Genomic DNA, 18,359 nt, shown 5'->3' with positions numbered 1-18,359 from the left:
ATTGCAATGTTTCATGTAGAAATCATAACCCTGTGGGGCATACATATTTGATCCCCTCACATTCTCCATTGTAACTAATCATTAAAAAAAACAATCCTCCATTAGGAATCACAAAGGAACACTTACTAATTATATGAAAATTCATAATTATTACAATCAGTCCCTATATATGCTATAGATGATCCCCAATCAAAATTCAGTGTAAGCTACTTTGTAGGAAAGTAGAAGCAATGATAGACAAATAAAAAAAGAACTGCAGTGCATAGCAGGAGGTTACAGCGCCCCCTGCTGGCTGAAGCAGGTATTAAAAGCTTACAGCACCTGGGATTCCCAGGCGGTCTCCCATCCAAGTACTAACCAGGCCAGTTTTGAAAGAGGGAAGTTAATCTTCACGGAATCGGTTTGTTCAATGTGTTTATCAGACGTTTGAACGTTCAGTTTGCCCGCAAGTCGTGAAACAAGTCTTAAAAACAAGCTGCAAGTCTTTAGTTAACTCCCAGCGTCAAAGTATTGCTGAATCTAGTAAGATTAAGTGTAAGTCTATCCATAGGCCCACACGTTTGAGTAGAAAAGTAATAAAATCAACTAGGTCATAGTCACTTGCTCTAATTTTGGCGAGGTGTTACTTTAAACCTAAGTATGTATAAATAACCCTTTAACAACTTGTTCATTTGCTTACGGCCATACCACCCTGAACACGTCCGATCTCGGAAGCTAAGCAGGGTCGGGCCTGGTTAGTACTTGGATGGGAGACCGCCTGGGAATACCAGGTGCTGTAAGCTTTTAATACCTCCTTTAGCCAGAAGAGGGCGCTGTTGCCTCACTAGTGGAGAAAGGACTGAGAGAAACAGGCCAGTGGAAAATGAAACATGATTTTATTTGGCAGTCTGTCCTCTTTTTTTTTGTTGCAATTTTCATCAATGTTTTCAGTGAGTATTAATACATATTACGCTCTCTGGAGGCTGTTTTCAAAGTTCAGTTTTACATTCAAAAAGTACATGTAGCCTACTTACGTAAGGACTACTGCATTAACATATTTTAATTACTTGTACTTAGGTTACTCTTTACTTTCCCACAACACTCTGGTAGCCATATTATACATTTGATTCAACTGGAAATATTCACCATCATTATAAATGTTTTCACATCAATAATAAACATTTACACCAAATCAGGAATTATTATAAATGATTACTATTAAGATTGAATTAAAAAAAAACCTGCAAACAAGTGATGCTTACTTATCAATCAATATTTTTTCAGAATCAATTGACGATTTTTCAGAAGTTGACCATTTTGCATCGTCACTTTTACTGTGGATTTATTAAGGTTTTCAATACTGCAAACTTGTGAACAGTGAACAGCAGAAATAAGTTTAAATGTTGCATTAAGGCACACAAGATTTAGGATTATTATAGTAGCCTAAGCAGTGATTGATTAAGATATAAGGGACAACTCGAAATTATGTTTTTATCACCACTTACTTGTTTTGAGGTAATCTTGAATGACAAATGAATAAATCAGCCATTGCAATGTTTCATGTAGAAATCATAACCCTGTGGGGCATACATATTTGATCCCCTCACATTCTCCATTGTAACTAATCATTAAAAAAAACAATCCTCCATTAGGAATCACAAAGGAACACTTACTAATTATATGAAAATTCATAATTATTACAATCAGTCCCTATATATGCTATAGATGATCCCCAATCAAAATTCAGTGTAAGCTACTTTGTAGGAAAGTAGAAGCAATGATAGACAAATAAAAAAAGAACTGCAGTGCATAGCAGGAGGTTACAGCGCCCCCTGCTGGCTGAAGCAGGTATTAAAAGCTTACAGCACCTGGGATTCCCAGGCGGTCTCCCATCCAAGTACTAACCAGGCCAGTTTTGAAAGAGGGAAGTTAATCTTCACGGAATCGGTTTGTTCAATGTGTTTATCAGACGTTTGAACGTTCAGTTTGCCCGCAAGTCGTGAAACAAGTCTTAAAAACAAGCTGCAAGTCTTTAGTTAACTCCCAGCGTCAAAGTATTGCTGAATCTAGTAAGATTAAGTGTAAGTCTATCCATAGGCCCACACGTTTGAGTAGAAAAGTAATAAAATCAACTAGGTCATAGTCACTTGCTCTAATTTTGGCGAGGTGTTACTTTAAACCTAAGTATGTATAAATAACCCTTTAACAACCTGTTCATTCGCTTACGGCCATACCACCCTGAACACGCCCGATCTCGTCCGATCTCGGAAGCTAAGCAGGGTCGGGCCTGGTTAGTACTTGGATGGGAGACCGCCTGGGAATACCAGGTGCTGTAAGCTTTTAATACCTCCTTTAGCCAGAAGAGGGCGCTGTTGCCTCACTAGTGGAGAAAGGACTGAGAGAAACAGGCCAGTGGAAAATGAAACATGATTTTATTTGGCAGTCTGTCCTCTTTTTTTTTGTTGCAATTTTCATCAATGTTTTCAGTGAGTATTAATACATATTACGCTCTCTGGAGGCTGTTTTCAAAGTTCAGTTTTACATTCAAAAAGTACATGTAGCCTACTTACGTAAGGACTACTGCATTAACATATTTTAATTACTTGTACTTAGGTTACTCTTTACTTCCCCACAACACTCTGGTAGCCATATTATACATTTGATTCAACTGGAAATATTCACCATCATTATAAATGTTTTCACATCAATAATAAACATTTACACCAAATCAGGAATTATTATAAATGATTACTATTAAGATTGAATTTAAAAAAAACCTGCAAACAAGTGATGCTTACTTATCAATCAATATTTTTTCAGAATCAATTGACGATTTTTCAGAAGTTGACCATTTTGCATCGTCACTTTTACTGTGGATTTATTAAGGTTTTCAATACTGCAAACTTGTGAACAGTGAACAGCAGAAATAAGTTTAAATGTTGCATTAAGGCACACAAGATTTAGGATTATTATAGTAGCCTAAGCAGTGATTGATTAAGATATAAGGGACAACTCGAAATTATGTTTTTATCACCACTTACTTGTTTTGAGGTAATCTTGAATGACAAATGAATAAATCAGCCATTGCAATGTTTCATGTAGAAATCATAACCCTGTGGGGCATACATATTTGATCCCCTCACATTCTCCATTGTAACTAATCATTAAAAAAAACAATCCTCCATTAGGAATCACAAAGGAACACTTACTAATTATATGAAAATTCATAATTATTACAATCAGTCCCTATATATGCTATAGATGATCCCCAATCAAAATTCAGTGTAAGCTACTTTGTAGGAAAGTAGAAGCAATGATAGACAAATAAAAAAAGAACTGCAGTGCATAGCAGGAGGTTACAGCGCCCCCTGCTGGCTGAAGCAGGTATTAAAAGCTTACAGCACCTGGGATTCCCAGGCGGTCTCCCATCCAAGTACTAACCAGGCCAGTTTTGAAAGAGGGAAGTTAATCTTCACGGAATCGGTTTGTTCAATGTGTTTATCAGACGTTTGAACGTTCAGTTTGCCCGCAAGTCGTGAAACAAGTCTTAAAAACAAGCTGCAAGTCTTTAGTTAACTCCCAGCGTCAAAGTATTGCTGAATCTAGTAAGATTAAGTGTAAGTCTATCCATAGGCCCACACGTTTGAGTAGAAAAGTAATAAAATCAACTAGGTCATAGTCACTTGCTCTAATTTTGGCGAGGTGTTACTTTAAACCTAAGTATGTATAAATAACCCTTTAACAACCTGTTCATTCGCTTACGGCCATACCACCCTGAACACGCCCGATCTCGTCCGATCTCGGAAGCTAAGCAGGGTCGGGCCTGGTTAGTACTTGGATGGGAGACCGCCTGGGAATACCAGGTGCTGTAAGCTTTTAATACCTCCTTTAGCCAGAAGAGGGCGCTGTTGCCTCACTAGTGGAGAAAGGACTGAGAGAAACAGGCCAGTGGAAAATGAAACATGATTTTATTTGGCAGTCTGTCCTCTTTTTTTTTGTTGCAATTTTCATCAATGTTTTCAGTGAGTATTAATACATATTACGCTCTCTGGAGGCTGTTTTCAAAGTTCAGTTTTACATTCAAAAAGTACATGTAGCCTACTTACGTAAGGACTACTGCATTAACATATTTTAATTACTTGTACTTAGGTTACTCTTTACTTCCCCACAACACTCTGGTAGCCATATTATACATTTGATTCAACTGGAAATATTCACCATCATTATAAATGTTTTCACATCAATAATAAACATTTACACCAAATCAGGAATTATTATAAATGATTACTATTAAGATTGAATTTAAAAAAAACCTGCAAACAAGTGATGCTTACTTATCAATCAATTGACGATTTTTCAGAAGTTGACCATTTCGCATCGTCACTTTTACTGTGGATTTATTAAGGTTTTCAATACTGCAAACTTGTGAACAGTGAACAGCAGAAATAAGTTTAAATGTTGCATTAAGGCACACAAGATTTAGGATTATTATAGTAGCCTAAGCAGTGATTGATTAAGATATAAGGGACAACTCGAAATTATGTTTTTATCACCACTTACTTGTTTTGAGGTAATCTTGAATGACAAATGAATAAATCAGCCATTGCAATGTTTCATGTAGAAATCATAACCCTGTGGGGCATACATATTTGATCCCCTCACATTCTCCATTGTAACTAATCATTAAAAAAAACAATCCTCCATTAGGAATCACAAAGGAACACTTACTAATTATATGAAAATTCATAATTATTACAATCAGTCCCTATATATGCTATAGATGATCCCCAATCAAAATTCAGTGTAAGCTACTTTGTAGGAAAGTAGAAGCAATGATAGACAAATAAAAAAAGAACTGCAGTGCATAGCAGGAGGTTACAGCGCCCCCTGCTGGCTGAAGCAGGTATTAAAAGCTTACAGCACCTGGGATTCCCAGGCGGTCTCCCATCCAAGTACTAACCAGGCCAGTTTTGAAAGAGGGAAGTTAATCTTCACGGAATCGGTTTGTTCAATGTGTTTATCAGACGTTTGAACGTTCAGTTTGCCCGCAAGTCGTGAAACAAGTCTTAAAAACAAGCTGCAAGTCTTTAGTTAACTCCCAGCGTCAAAGTATTGCTGAATCTAGTAAGATTAAGTGTAAGTCTATCCATAGGCCCACACGTTTGAGTAGAAAAGTAATAAAATCAACTAGGTCATAGTCACTTGCTCTAATTTTGGCGAGGTGTTACTTTAAACCTAAGTATGTATAAATAACCCTTTAACAACCTGTTCATTGGCTTACGGCCATACCACCCTGAACACGCCCGATCTCGTCCGATCTCGGAAGCTAAGCAGGGTCGGGCCTGGTTAGTACTTGGATGGGAGACCGCCTGGGAATACCAGGTGCTGTAAGCTTTTAATACCTCCTTTAGCCAGAAGAGGGCGCTGTTGCCTCACTAGTGGAGAAAGGACTGAGAGAAACAGGCCAGTGGAAAATGAAACATGATTTTATTTGGCAGTCTGTCCTCTTTTTTTTTGTTGCAATTTTCATCAATGTTTTCAGTGAGTATTAATACATATTACGCTCTCTGGAGGCTGTTTTCAAAGTTCAGTTTTACATTCAAAAAGTACATGTAGCCTACTTACGTAAGGACTACTGCATTAACATATTTTAATTACTTGTACTTAGGTTACTCTTTACTTCCCCACAACACTCTGGTAGCCATATTATACATTTGATTCAACTGGAAATATTCACCATCATTATAAATGTTTTCACATCAATAATAAACATTTACACCAAATCAGGAATTATTATAAATGATTACTATTAAGATTGAATTTAAAAAAAACCTGCAAACAAGTGATGCTTACTTATCAATCAATATTTTTTCAGAATCAATTGACGATTTTTCAGAAGTTGACCATTTTGCATCGTCACTTTTACTGTGGATTTATTAAGGTTTTCAATACTGCAAACTTGTGAACAGTGAACAGCAGAAATAAGTTTAAATGTTGCATTAAGGCACACAAGATTTAGGATTATTATAGTAGCCTAAGCAGTGATTGATTAAGATATAAGGGACAACTCGAAATTATGTTTTTATCACCACTTACTTGTTTTGAGGTAATCTTGAATGACAAATGAATAAATCAGCCATTGCAATGTTTCATGTAGAAATCATAACCCTGTGGGGCATACATATTTGATCCCCTCACATTCTCCATTGTAACTAATCATTAAAAAAAACAATCCTCCATTAGGAATCACAAAGGAACACTTACTAATTATATGAAAATTCATAATTATTACAATCAGTCCCTATATATGCTATAGATGATCCCCAATCAAAATTCAGTGTAAGCTACTTTGTAGGAAAGTAGAAGCAATGATAGACAAATAAAAAAAGAACTGCAGTGCATAGCAGGAGGTTACAGCGCCCCCTGCTGGCTGAAGCAGGTATTAAAAGCTTACAGCACCTGGGATTCCCAGGCGGTCTCCCATCCAAGTACTAACCAGGCCAGTTTTGAAAGAGGGAAGTTAATCTTCACGGAATCGGTTTGTTCAATGTGTTTATCAGACGTTTGAACGTTCAGTTTGCCCGCAAGTCGTGAAACAAGTCTTAAAAACAAGCTGCAAGTCTTTAGTTAACTCCCAGCGTCAAAGTATTGCTGAATCTAGTAAGATTAAGTGTAAGTCTATCCATAGGCCCACACGTTTGAGTAGAAAAGTAATAAAATCAACTAGGTCATAGTCACTTGCTCTAATTTTGGCGAGGTGTTACTTTAAACCTAACTATGTATAAATAACCCTTTAACAACCTGTTCATTCGCTTACGGCCATACCACCCTGAACACGCCCGATCTCGTCCGATCTCGGAAGCTAAGCAGGGTCGGGCCTGGTTAGTACTTGGATGGGAGACCGCCTGGGAATACCAGGTGCTGTAAGCTTTTAATACCTCTTTAGCCAGAAGAGGGCGCTGTTGCCTCACTAGTGGAGAAAGGACTGAGAGAAACAGGCCAGTGGAAAATGAAACATGATTTTATTTGGCAGTCTGTCCTCTCTTTTTTTTTTGTTGTTGCAATTTTCATCAATGTTTTCAGTGAGTATTAATACATATTACGCTCTCTGGAGGCTGTTTTCAAAGTTCAGTTTTACATTCAAAAAGTACATGTAGCCTACTTAAGTAAGGACTACTGCATTAACATATTTTAATTACTTGTACTTAGGTTACTCTTTACTTCCCCACAACACTCTGGTAGCCATATTATACATTTGATTCAACTGGAAATATTCACCATCATTATAAATGTTTTCACATCAATAATAAACATTTACACCAAATCAGGAATTATTATAAATGATTACTATTAAGATTGAATTTAAAAAAAACCTGCAAACAAGTGATGCTTACTTATCAATCAATTGACGATTTTTCAGAAGTTGACCATTTCGCATCGTCACTTTTACTGTGGATTTATTAAGGTTTTCAATACTGCAAACTTGTGAACAGTGAACAGCAGAAATAAGTTTAAATGTTGCATTAAGGCACACAAGATTTAGGATTATTATAGTAGCCTAAGCAGTGATTGATTAAGATATAAGGGACAACTCGAAATTATGTTTTTATCACCACTTACTTGTTTTGAGGTAATCTTGAATGACAAATGAATAAATCAGCCATTGCAATGTTTCATGTAGAAATCATAACCCTGTGGGGCATACATATTTGATCCCCTCACATTCTCCATTGTAACTAATCATTAAAAAAAACAATCCTCCATTAGGAATCACAAAGGAACACTTACTAATTATATGAAAATTCATAATTATTACAATCAGTCCCTATATATGCTATAGATGATCCCCAATCAAAATTCAGTGTAAGCTACTTTGTAGGAAAGTAGAAGCAATGATAGACAAATAAAAAAAGAACTGCAGTGCATAGCAGGAGGTTACAGCGCCCCCTGCTGGCTGAAGCAGGTATTAAAAGCTTACAGCACCTGGGATTCCCAGGCGGTCTCCCATCCAAGTACTAACCAGGCCAGTTTTGAAAGAGGGAAGTTAATCTTCACGGAATCGGTTTGTTCAATGTGTTTATCAGACGTTTGAACGTTCAGTTTGCCCGCAAGTCGTGAAACAAGTCTTAAAAACAAGCTGCAAGTCTTTAGTTAACTCCCAGCGTCAAAGTATTGCTGAATCTAGTAAGATTAAGTGTAAGTCTATCCATAGGCCCACACGTTTGAGTAGAAAAGTAATAAAATCAACTAGGTCATAGTCACTTGCTCTAATTTTGGCGAGGTGTTACTTTAAACCTAACTATGTATAAATAACCCTTTAACAACCTGTTCATTCACTTACGGCCATACCACCCTGAACACGCCCGATCTCGTCCGATCTCGGAAGCTAAGCAGGGTCGGGCCTGGTTAGTACTTGGATGGGAGACCGCCTGGGAATACCAGGTGCTGTAAGCTTTTAATACCTCCTTTAGCCAGAAGAGGGCGCTGTTGCCTCACTAGTGGAGAAAGGACTGAGAGAAACAGGCCAGTGGAAAATGAAACATGATTTTATTTGGCAGTCTGTCCTCTCTTTTTTTTTTGTTGTTGCAATTTTCATCAATGTTTTCAGTGAGTATTAATACATATTACGCTCTCTGGAGGCTGTTTTCAAAGTTCAGTTTTACATTCAAAAAGTACATGTAGCCTACTTAAGTAAGGACTACTGCATTAACATATTTTAATTACTTGTACTTAGGTTACTCTTTACTTCCCCACAACACTCTGGTAGCCATATTATACATTTGATTCAACTGGAAATATTCACCATCATTATAAATGTTTTCACATCAATAATAAACATTTACACCAAATCAGGAATTATTATAAATGATTACTATTAAGATTGAATTTAAAAAAAACCTGCAAACAAGTGATGCTTACTTATCAATCAATTGACGATTTTTCAGAAGTTGACCATTTTGCATCGTCACTTTTACTGTGGATTTATTAAGGTTTTCAATACTGCAAACTTGTGAACAGTGAACAGCAGAAATAAGTTTAAATGTTGCATTAAGGCACACAAGATTTAGGATTATTATAGTAGCCTAAGCAGTGATTGATTAAGATATAAGGGACAACTCGAAATTATGTTTTTATCACCACTTACTTGTTTTGAGGTAATCTTGAATGACAAATGAATAAATCAGCCATTGCAATGTTTCATGTAGAAATCATAACCCTGTGGGGCATACATATTTGATCCCCTCACATTCTCCATTGTAACTAATCATTAAAAAAAACAATCCTCCATTAGGAATCACAAAGGAACACTTACTAATTATATGAAAATTCATAATTATTACAATCAGTCCCTATATATGCTATAGATGATCCCCAATCAAAATTCAGTGTAAGCTACTTTGTAGGAAAGTAGAAGCAATGATAGACAAATAAAAAAAGAACTGCAGTGCATAGCAGGAGGTTACAGCGCCCCCTGCTGGCTGAAGCAGGTATTAAAAGCTTACAGCACCTGGGATTCCCAGGCGGTCTCCCATCCAAGTACTAACCAGGCCAGTTTTGAAAGAGGGAAGTTAATCTTCACGGAATCGGTTTGTTCAATGTGTTTATCAGACGTTTGAACGTTCAGTTTGCCCGCAAGTCGTGAAACAAGTCTTAAAAACAAGCTGCAAGTCTTTAGTTAACTCCCAGCGTCAAAGTATTGCTGAATCTAGTAAGATTAAGTGTAAGTCTATCCATAGGCCCACACGTTTGAGTAGAAAAGTAATAAAATCAACTAGGTCATAGTCACTTGCTCTAATTTTGGCGAGGTGTTACTTTAAACCTAAGTATGTATAAATAACCCTTTAACAACCTGTTCATTCGCTTACGGCCATACCACCCTGAACACGCCTGATCTCGTCCGATCTCGGAAGCTAAGCAGGGTCGGGCCTGGTTAGTACTTGGATGGGAGACCGCCTGGGAATACCAGGTGCTGTAAGCTTTTAATACCTCCTTTAGCCAGAAGAGGGCGCTGTTGCCTCACTAGTGGAGAAAGGACTGAGAGAAACAGGCCAGTGGAAAATGAAACATGATTTTATTTGGCAGTCTGTCCTCTTTTTTTTTGTTGCAATTTTCATCAATGTTTTCAGTGAGTATTAATACATATTACGCTCTCTGGAGGCTGTTTTCAAAGTTCAGTTTTACATTCAAAAAGTACATGTAGCCTACTTACGTAAGGACTACTGCATTAACATATTTTAATTACTTGTACTTAGGTTACTCTTTACTTCCCCACAACACTCTGGTAGCCATATTATACATTTGATTCAACTGGAAATATTCACCATCATTATAAATGTTTTCACATCAATAATAAACATTTACACCAAATCAGGAATTATTATAAATGATTACTATTAAGATTGAATTTAAAAAAAACCTGCAAACAAGTGATGCTTACATATCAATCAATATTTTTTCAGAATCAATTGACGATTTTTCAGAAGTTGACCATTTTGCATCGTCACTTTTACTGTGGATTTATTAAGGTTTTCAATACTGCAAACTTGTGAACAGTGAACAGCAGAAATAAGTTTAAATGTTGCATTAAGGCACACAAGATTTAGGATTATTATAGTAGCCTAAGCAGTGATTGATTAAGATATAAGGGACAACTCGAAATTATGTTTTTATCACCACTTACTTGTTTTGAGGTAATCTTGAATGACAAATGAATAAATCAGCCATTGCAATGTTTCATGTAGAAATCATAACCCTGTGGGGCATACATATTTGATCCCCTCACATTCTCCATTGTAACTAATCATTAAAAAAAACAATCCTCCATTAGGAATCACAAAGGAACACTTACTAATTATATGAAAATTCATAATTATTACAATCAGTCCCTATATATGCTATAGATGATCCCCAATCAAAATTCAGTGTAAGCTACTTTGTAGGAAAGTAGAAGCAATGATAGACAAATAAAAAAAGAACTGCAGTGCATAGCAGGAGGTTACAGCGCCCCCTGCTGGCTGAAGCAGGTATTAAAAGCTTACAGCACCTGGGATTCCCAGGCGGTCTCCCATCCAAGTACTAACCAGGCCAGTTTTGAAAGAGGGAAGTTAATCTTCACGGAATCGGTTTGTTCAATGTGTTTATCAGACGTTTGAACGTTCAGTTTGCCCGCAAGTCGTGAAACAAGTCTTAAAAACAAGCTGCAAGTCTTTAGTTAACTCCCAGCGTCAAAGTATTGCTGAATCTAGTAAGATTAAGTGTAAGTCTATCCATAGGCCCACACGTTTGAGTAGAAAAGTAATAAAATCAACTAGGTCATAGTCACTTGCTCTAATTTTGGCGAGGTGTTACTTTAAACCTAACTATGTATAAATAACCCTTTAACAACCTGTTCATTCGCTTACGGCCATACCACCCTGAACGCGCCCGATCTCGTCCGATCTCGGAAGCTAAGCAGGGTCGGGCCTGGTTAGTACTTGGATGGGAGACCGCCTGGGAATACCAGGTGCTGTAAGCTTTTAATACCTCCTTTAGCCAGAAGAGGGCGCTGTTGCCTCACTAGTGGAGAAAGGACTGAGAGAAACAGGCCAGTGGAAAATGAAACATGATTTTATTTGGCAGTCTGTCCTCTCTTTTTTTTTTGTTGTTGCAATTTTCATCAATGTTTTCAGTGAGTATTAATACATATTACGCTCTCTGGAGGCTGTTTTCAAAGTTCAGTTTTACATTCAAAAAGTACATGTAGCCTACTTAAGTAAGGACTACTGCATTAACATATTTTAATTACTTGTACTTAGGTTACTCTTTACTTCCCCACAACACTCTGGTAGCCATATTATACATTTGATTCAACTGGAAATATTCACCATCATTATAAATGTTTTCACATCAATAATAAACATTTACACCAAATCAGGAATTATTATAAATGATTACTATTAAGATTGAATTTAAAAAAAACCTGCAAACAAGTGATGCTTACTTATCAATTAATATTTTTTCAGAATCAATTGACGATTTTTCAGAAGTTGACCATTTTGCATCGTCACTTTTACTGTGGATTTATTAAGGTTTTCAATACTGCAAACTTGTGAACAGTGAACAGCAGAAATAAGTTTAAATGTTGCATTAAGGCACACAAGATTTAGGATTATTATAGTAGCCTAAGCAGTGATTGATTAAGATATAAGGGACAACTCGAAATTATGTTTTTATCACCACTTACTTGTTTTGAGGTAATCTTGAATGACAAATGAATAAATCAGCCATTGCAATGTTTCATGTAGAAATCATAACCCTGTGGGGCATACATATTTGATCCCCTCACATTCTCCATTGTAACTAATCATTAAAAAAAACAATCCTCCATTAGGAATCACAAAGGAACACTTACTAATTATATGAAAATTCATAATTATTACAATCAGTCCCTATATATGCTATAGATGATCCCCAATCAAAATTCAGTGTAAGCTACTTTGTAGGAAAGTAGAAGCAATGATAGACAAATAAAAAAAGAACTGCAGTGCATAGCAGGAGGTTACAGCGCCCCCTGCTGGCTGAAGCAGGTATTAAAAGCTTACAGCACCTGGGATTCCCAGGCGGTCTCCCATCCAAGTACTAACCAGGCCAGTTTTGAAAGAGGGAAGTTAATCTTCACGGAATCGGTTTGTTCAATGTGTTTATCAGACGTTTGAACGTTCAGTTTGCCCGCAAGTCGTGAAACAAGTCTTAAAAACAACCTGCAAGTCTTTAGTTAACTCCCAGCGTCAAAGTATTGCTGAATCTAGTAAGATTAAGTGTAAGTCTATCCATAGGCCCACACGTTTGAGTAGAAAAGTAATAAAATCAACTAGGTCATAGTCACTTGCTCTAATTTTGGCGAGGTGTTACTTTAAACCTAAGTATGTATAAATAACCCTTTAACAACCTGTTCATTCGCTTACGGCCATACCACCCTGAACACGCCCGATCTCGTCCGATCTCGGAAGCTAAGCAGGGTCGGGCCTGGTTAGTACTTGGATGGGAGACCGCCTGGGATTACCAGGTGCTGTAAGCTTTTAATACCTCCTTTAGCCAGAAGAGGGCGCTGTTGCCTCACTAGTGGAGAAAGGACTGAGAGAAACAGGCCAGTGGAAAATGAAACATGATTTTATTTGGCAGTCTGTCCTCTTTTTTTTTGTTGCAATTTTCATCAATGTTTTCAGTGAGTATTAATACATATTACGCTCTCTGGAGGCTGTTTTCAAAGTTCAGTTTTACATTCAAAAAGTACATGTAGCCTACTTACGTAAGGACTACTGCATTAACATATTTTAATTACTTGTACTTAGGTTACTCTTTACTTCCCCACAACACTCTGGTAGCCATATTATACATTTGATTCAACTGGAAATATTCACCATCATTATAAATGTTTTCACATCAATAATAAACATTTACACCAAATCAGGAATTATTATAAATGATTACTATTAAGATTGAATTTAAAAAAAACCTGCAAACAAGTGATGCTTACTTATCAATCAATATTTTTTCAGAATCAATTGACGATTTTTCAGAAGTTGACCATTTTGCATCGTCACTTTTACTGTGGATTTATTAAGGTTTTCAATACTGCAAACTTGTGAACAGTGAACAGCAGAAATAAGTTTAAATGTTGCATTAAGGCACACAAGATTTAGGATTATTATAGTAGCCTAAGCAGTGATTGATTAAGATATAAGGGACAACTCGAAATTATGTTTTTATCACCACTTACTTGTTTTGAGGTAATCTTGAATGACAAATGAATAAATCAGCCATTGCAATGTTTCATGTAGAAATCATAACCCTGTGGGGCATACATATTTGATCCCCTCACATTCTCCATTGTAACTAATCATTAAAAAAAACAATCCTCCATTAGGAATCACAAAGGAACACTTACTAATTATATGAAAATTCATAATTATTACAATCAGTCCCTATATATGCTATAGATGATCCCCAATCAAAATTCAGTGTAAGCTACTTTGTAGGAAAGTAGAAGCAATGATAGACAAATAAAAAAAGAACTGCAGTGCATAGCAGGAGGTTACAGCGCCCCCTGCTGGCTGAAGCAGGTATTAAAAGCTTACAGCACCTGGGATTCCCAGGCGGTCTCCCATCCAAGTACTAACCAGGCCAGTTTTGAAAGAGGGAAGTTAATCTTCACGGAATCGGTTTGTTCAATGTGTTTATCAGACGTTTGAACGTTCAGTTTGCCCGCAAGTCGTGAAACAAGTCTTAAAAACAAGCTGCAAGTCTTTAGTTAACTCCCAGCGTCAAAGTATTGCTGAATCTAGTAAGATTAAGTGTAAGTCTATCCATAGGCCCACACGTTTGAGTAGAAAAGTAATAAAATCAACTAGGTCATAGTCACTTGCTCTAATTTTGGCGAGGTGTTACTTTAAACCTAAGTATGTATAAATAACCCTTTAACAACCTGTTCATTCGCTTACGGCCATACCACCCTGAACACGCCCGATCTCGTCAGATCTCGGAAGCTAAGCAGGGTCGGGCCTGGTTAGTACTTGGATGGGAGACCGCCTGGGAATACCAGGTGCTGTAAGCTTTTAATACCTCCTTTAGCCAGAAGAGGGCGCTGTTGCCTCACTAGTGGAGAAAGGACTGAGAGAAACAGGCCAGTGGAAAATGAAACATGATTTTATTTGGCAGTCTGTCCTCTCTTTTTTTTTTGTTGTTGCAATTTTCATCAATGTTTTCAGTGAGTATTAATACATATTACGCTCTCTGGAGGCTGTTTTCAAAGTTCAGTTTTACATTCAAAAAGTACATGTAGCCTACTTAAGTAAGGACTACTGCATTAACATATTTTAATTACTTGTACTTAGGTTACTCTTTACTTCCCCACAACACTCTGGTAGCCATATTATACATTTGATTCAACTGGAAATATTCACCATCATTATAAATGTTTTCACATCAATAATAAACATTTACACCAAATCAGGAATTATTATAAATGATTACTATTAAGATTGAATTTAAAAAAAACCTGCAAACAAGTGATGCTTACTTATCAATCAATTGACGATTTTTCAGAAGTTTACCATTTCGCATCGTCACTTTTACTGTGGATTTATTAAGGTTTTCAATCCTGCAAACTTGTGAACAGTGAACAGCAGAAATAAGTTTAAATGTTGCATTAAGGCACACAAGATTTAGGATTATTATAGTAGCCTAAGCAGTGATTGATTAAGATACAAGGGACAACTCGAAATTATGTTTTTATCACCACTTACTTGTTTTGAGGTAATCTTGAATGACAAATGAATAAATCAGCCATTGCAATGTTTCATGTAGAAATCATAACCCTGTGGGGCATACATATTTGATCCCCTCACATTCTCCATTGTAACTAATCATTAAAAAAACAATCCTCCATTAGGAATCACAAAGGAACACTTACTAATTATATGAAAATTCATAATTATTACAATCAGTCCCTATATATGCTATAGATGATCCCCAATCAAAATTCAGTGTAAGCTACTTTGTAGGAAAGTAGAAGCAATGATAGACAAATAAAAAAAGAACTGCAGTGCATAGCAGGAGGTTACAGCGCCCCCTGCTGGCTGAAGCAGGTATTAAAAGCTTACAGCACCTGGGATTCCCAGGCGGTCTCCCATCCAAGTACTAACCAGGCCAGTTTTGAAAGAGGGAAGTTAATCTTCACGGAATCGGTTTGTTCAATGTGTTTATCAGACGTTTGAACGTTCAGTTTGCCCGCAAGTCGTGAAACAAGTCTTAAAAACAAGCTGCAAGTCTTTAGTTAACTCCCAGCGTCAAAGTATTGCTGAATCTAGTAAGATTAAGTGTAAGTCTATCCATAGGCCCACACGTTTGAGTAGAAAAGTAATAAAATCAACTAGGTCATAGTCACTTGCTCTAATTTTGGCGAGGTGTTACTTTAAACCTAAGTATGTATAAATAACCCTTTAACAACCTGTTCATTCGCTTACGGCCATACCACCCTGAACACGCCCGATCTCGTCCGATCTCGGACGCTAAGCAGGGTCGGGCCTGGTTAGTACTTGGATGGGAGACCGCCTGGGAATACCAGGTGCTGTAAGCTTTTAATACCTCCTTTAGCCAGAAGAGGGCGCTGTTGCCTCACTAGTGGAGAAAGGACTGAGAGAAACAGGCCAGTGGAAAATGAAACATGATTTTATTTGGCAGTCTGTCCTCTTTTTTTTTGTTGCAATTTTCATCAATGTTTTCAGTGAGTATTAATACATATTACGCTCTCTGGAGGCTGTTTTCAAAGTTCAGTTTTACATTCAAAAAGTACATGTAGCCTACTTACGTAAGGACTACTGCATTAACATATTTTAATTACTTGTACTTAGGTTACTCTTTACTTCCCCACAACACTCTGGTAGCCATATTATACATTTGATTCAACTGGAAATATTCACCATCATTATAAATGTTTTCACATCAATAATAAACATTTACACCAAATCAGGAATTATTATAAATGATTACTATTAAGATTGAATTTAAAAAAAACCTGCAAACAAGTGATGCTTACTTATCAATCAATTGACGATTTTTCAGAAGTTGACCATTTCGCATCGTCACTTTTACTGTGGATTTATTAAGGTTTTCAATCCTGCAAACTTGTGAACAGTGAACAGCAGAAATAAGTTTAAATGTTGCATTAAGGCACACAAGATTTAGGATTATTATAGTAGCCTAAGCAGTGATTGATTAAGATACAAGGGACAACTCGAAATTATGTTTTTATCACCACTTACTTGTTTTGAGGTAATCTTGAATGACAAATGAATAAATCAGCCATTGCAATGTTTCATGTAGAAATCATAACCCTGTGGGGCATACATATTTGATCCCCTCACATTCTCCATTGTAACTAATCATTAAAAAAACAATCCTCCATTAGGAATCACAAAGGAACACTTACTAATTATATGAAAATTCATAATTATTACAATCAGTCCCTATATATGCTATAGATGATCCCCAATCAAAATTCAGTGTAAGCTACTTTGTAGGAAAGTAGAAGCAATGATAGACAAATAAAAAAAGAACTGCAGTGCATAGCAGGAGGTTACAGCGTCCCCTGCTGGCTGAAGCAGGTATTAAAAGCTTACAGCACCTGGGATTCCCAGGCGGTCTCCCATCCAAGTACTAACCAGGCCAGTTTTGAAAGAGGGAAGTTAATCTTCACGGAATCGGTTTGTTCAATGTGTTTATCAGACGTTTGAACGTTCAGTTTGCCCGCAAGTCGTGAAACAAGTCTTAAAAACAAGCTGCAAGTCTTTAGTTAACTCCCAGCGTCAAAGTATTGCTGAATCTAGTAAGATTAAGTGTAAGTCTATCCATAGGCCCACACGTTTGAGTAGAAAAGTAATAAAATCAACTAGGTCATAGTCACTTGCTCTAATTTTGGCGAGGTGTTACTTTAAACCTAAGTATGTATAAATAACCCTTTAACAACCTGTTCACTCGCTTACGGCCATACCACCCTGAACACGCCCGATCTCGTCCGATCTCGGAAGCTAAGCAGGGTCGGGCCTGGTTAGTACTTGGATGGGAGACCGCCTGGGAATACCAGGTGCTGTAAGCTTTTAATACCTCCTTTAGCCAGAAGAGGGCGCTGTTGCCTCACTAGTGGAGAAAGGACTGAGAGAAACAGGCCAGTGGAAAATGAAACATGATTTTATTTGGCAGTCTGTCCTCTTTTTTTTTGTTGCAATTTTCATCAATGTTTTCAGTGAGTATTAATACATATTACGCTCTCTGGAGGCTGTTTTCAAAGTTCAGTTTTACATTCAAAAAGTACATGTAGCCTACTTACGTAAGGACTACTGCATTAACATATTTTAATTACTTGTACTTAGGTTACTCTTTACTTCCCCACAACACTCTGGTAGCCATATTATACATTTGATTCAACTGGAAATATTCACCATCATTATAAATGTTTTCACATCAATAATAAACATTTACACCAAATCAGGAATTATTATAAATGATTACTATTAAGATTGAATTTAAAAAAAACCTGCAAACAAGTGATGCTTACTTATCAATCAATTGACGATTTTTCAGAAGTTGACCATTTCGCATCGTCACTTTTACTGTGGATTTATTAAGGTTTTCAATCCTGCAAACTTGTGAACAGTGAACAGCAGAAATAAGTTTAAATGTTGCATTAAGGCACACAAGATTTAGGATTATTATAGTAGCCTAAGCAGTGATTGATTAAGATACAAGGGACAACTCGAAATTATGTTTTTATCACCACTTACTTGTTTTGAGGTAATCTTGAATGACAAATGAATAAATCAGCCATTGCAATGTTTCATGTA

General features: G+C 36.8%; 11 non-coding genes and 1 pseudogene across 11 annotated transcripts; all 12 read left to right on the top strand.

The window, feature by feature from the left end:
* The first annotated feature begins 673 nt into the window (after positions 1-673).
* LOC136181863 (5S ribosomal RNA) lies at positions 674-782 on the top strand (annotated as a pseudogene).
* Positions 783-2,199: 1,417 nt separating this feature from the next.
* On the top strand, positions 2,200-2,318 carry LOC136182101 (5S ribosomal RNA). Its single transcript, XR_010668419.1, has one exon. It is a non-coding gene; the product is annotated as a 5S ribosomal RNA (ribosomal RNA).
* Positions 2,319-3,735: 1,417 nt separating this feature from the next.
* LOC136182100 (5S ribosomal RNA) lies at positions 3,736-3,854 on the top strand. The gene has a single exon (XR_010668418.1). It is a non-coding gene; the product is annotated as a 5S ribosomal RNA (ribosomal RNA).
* A 1,400-nt stretch (positions 3,855-5,254) lies between these two features.
* On the top strand, positions 5,255-5,373 carry LOC136182099 (5S ribosomal RNA). Its single transcript, XR_010668417.1, has one exon. It is a non-coding gene; the product is annotated as a 5S ribosomal RNA (ribosomal RNA).
* Positions 5,374-6,790: 1,417 nt separating this feature from the next.
* On the top strand, positions 6,791-6,909 carry LOC136182098 (5S ribosomal RNA). Its single transcript, XR_010668416.1, has one exon. It is a non-coding gene; the product is annotated as a 5S ribosomal RNA (ribosomal RNA).
* A 1,405-nt stretch (positions 6,910-8,314) lies between these two features.
* Positions 8,315-8,433, top strand: LOC136181486 (5S ribosomal RNA). Its single transcript, XR_010667833.1, has one exon. It is a non-coding gene; the product is annotated as a 5S ribosomal RNA (ribosomal RNA).
* Positions 8,434-9,839: 1,406 nt separating this feature from the next.
* LOC136181423 (5S ribosomal RNA) lies at positions 9,840-9,958 on the top strand. The gene has a single exon (XR_010667771.1). It is a non-coding gene; the product is annotated as a 5S ribosomal RNA (ribosomal RNA).
* Positions 9,959-11,375: 1,417 nt separating this feature from the next.
* LOC136182225 (5S ribosomal RNA) lies at positions 11,376-11,494 on the top strand. The gene has a single exon (XR_010668543.1). It is a non-coding gene; the product is annotated as a 5S ribosomal RNA (ribosomal RNA).
* Positions 11,495-12,917: 1,423 nt separating this feature from the next.
* On the top strand, positions 12,918-13,036 carry LOC136181704 (5S ribosomal RNA). Its single transcript, XR_010668051.1, has one exon. It is a non-coding gene; the product is annotated as a 5S ribosomal RNA (ribosomal RNA).
* A 1,417-nt stretch (positions 13,037-14,453) lies between these two features.
* LOC136181346 (5S ribosomal RNA) lies at positions 14,454-14,572 on the top strand. Its single transcript, XR_010667695.1, has one exon. It is a non-coding gene; the product is annotated as a 5S ribosomal RNA (ribosomal RNA).
* A 1,405-nt stretch (positions 14,573-15,977) lies between these two features.
* LOC136181511 (5S ribosomal RNA) lies at positions 15,978-16,096 on the top strand. Its single transcript, XR_010667858.1, has one exon. It is a non-coding gene; the product is annotated as a 5S ribosomal RNA (ribosomal RNA).
* A 1,399-nt stretch (positions 16,097-17,495) lies between these two features.
* Positions 17,496-17,614, top strand: LOC136182097 (5S ribosomal RNA). Its single transcript, XR_010668415.1, has one exon. It is a non-coding gene; the product is annotated as a 5S ribosomal RNA (ribosomal RNA).
* The last annotated feature ends 745 nt before the right edge of the window (positions 17,615-18,359 follow it).

The sequence above is a fragment of the Labrus bergylta genome, chromosome 13 (assembly GCF_963930695.1).
Source record: "Labrus bergylta chromosome 13, fLabBer1.1, whole genome shotgun sequence".
Lineage (NCBI taxonomy): Eukaryota > Metazoa > Chordata > Actinopteri > Labriformes > Labridae > Labrus > Labrus bergylta.
Note: the sequence above shows the minus strand (reverse complement) of the source record. Positions and strands in the feature narration are given on the sequence as shown.